Source organism: Mesoplodon bidens (assembly GCF_964165515.1).
Source record: "Mesoplodon bidens genome assembly, chromosome: 10".
NCBI classification, from domain to species: Eukaryota; Metazoa; Chordata; class Mammalia; order Artiodactyla; family Ziphiidae; genus Mesoplodon; species Mesoplodon bidens.
In genome coordinates this window covers 16,944,944-16,946,443 of record NC_138172.1, presented here as the reverse complement: position 1 = coordinate 16,946,443, position 1,500 = coordinate 16,944,944, and the positions used below count along the sequence as shown (strand labels likewise).

At 46.8% G+C, this 1,500-nt stretch overlaps 1 pseudogene across 1 annotated transcript; it reads left to right on the top strand.

Moving 5' to 3' along the window:
- The first annotated feature begins 376 nt into the window (after positions 1-376).
- LOC308624248 (AN1-type zinc finger protein 6-like) lies at positions 377-1,236 on the top strand (annotated as a pseudogene). Its single transcript has one exon. The product of its transcript is annotated as an AN1-type zinc finger protein 6-like (transcript).
- The last annotated feature ends 264 nt before the right edge of the window (positions 1,237-1,500 follow it).

The following is a 1,500-nucleotide window of genomic DNA, read 5'->3' as shown; positions in this document are numbered from 1 at the left end:
AACCCAATAATCAGGTCAGCGCCGGGTGCCGGCCGTTCCCGGAGCTCTCCCCCGCGGTCGTGGCACAGGCCGAACAACCAAACAGAAAAGTTTAATAAACAGCAGGCGGAGGGGCTGGAGGCGGCGGCCGGGCCCGAGCGAGCAGGAGTTCGGTGGCCTCACCTGTCCTCATTCACCAGCGGCGACTGGCAGCAGCGGGCAGCGTGTCAGACAGAGAGAGCCGCCGCCAGCCCAAGCAACAGCAGGAAATGACATAGGAAAGTGGGGGCTGCTATACAGACAGAGAACTACAAAGCATCCTCGGTGCAGTAGGAAGCCTAATCCAAAGTCCCTATATATATATATATATATATATATTTTTTTTTTTTTTTGCGGTATGCGGGCCTCTCACTGTTGTGGCCTCTCTCGTTGCGGAGCACAGGCTCTGGATGCGCAGGCCCAGCGGCCATGGCTCACGGGCCCAGCCGCTCCGCGGCATGTGGGATCCTCCCGGACTGGGGCACGAACCCATGTCCCCTGCATCGGCAGGCGGACTCTCAACCACTGCGCCACCAGGGAAGCCCCAAAGTCCCTATACTTTTATCAGAGTGCGCAACAGAGGAACATAGCTCAAGAAACTAACCGCAGCCAGGTGCCTATACTTCGTTCCACTGGCTGCGGATTTTATGGAAACCCTCGTACAAATGGCATGTGTTCAATATGTTATAAAGAACATCCTCAGAGACAGACAAGTAGTAATGGTAGAATAAGCCCACCTGCACCTTCTGTCAGTGGTCTGAGTCTTTACCAGTTCAGGGCACAGATGGCAGTGTCCCAGAAGCTCAGTTGTCATTAGACTCTACATCTTCATCTATGCAGCCAAGCCCTGTATCAAATGTCACTCTTATCAGAATCTGTAGCATCTTCCCAAGTGGACAGCACATCTGTGAACAAAGCAATACCTGCAAAAGAAGACCTGCAAGCTTCAGGATCAGAAACCGCACAGCAGCCATCTGAAGAGCAAAGTCAGTCTCTTGAAAAACCAAAAAAAAAAAAAAAAAAAAAAAAAATCACTTCTTCATGTGCAGGAAGAAAGTGGGACTTACTGGGTTTGAATGCTGGTGTGGAAATGTTTACTGTGGTGTACATCATTACTCAGATGTACACAATTGCTCTTACAATTACAAAGCTGATGCTGCTGAGAAAATCAGAAAAGAAAATCCAGTAGTTGTTGGTGAAAAGATCCAGAAGACTTGAACTCCTGCTGGAATACAAAATCCTTTGACCATCTGCAAACTAAAAATTGACTTGAGGTTTTTTTTCCTAGTCATTGGGAATGTAGAGCAATGTACCTTGCATAGACCTTTTAATCATGCATGTCATCAGAATAGATTTTTGTTTCTGTTTTGAAAATGACTCTGAACATTTATTTACATTGCAGTTTCTGTGGCTGAAAAGACTTAAGTAAACTTTACAAGTATTATCCTTTCAAGATCATTTTAATTTTAGTTGAGTGCAGAA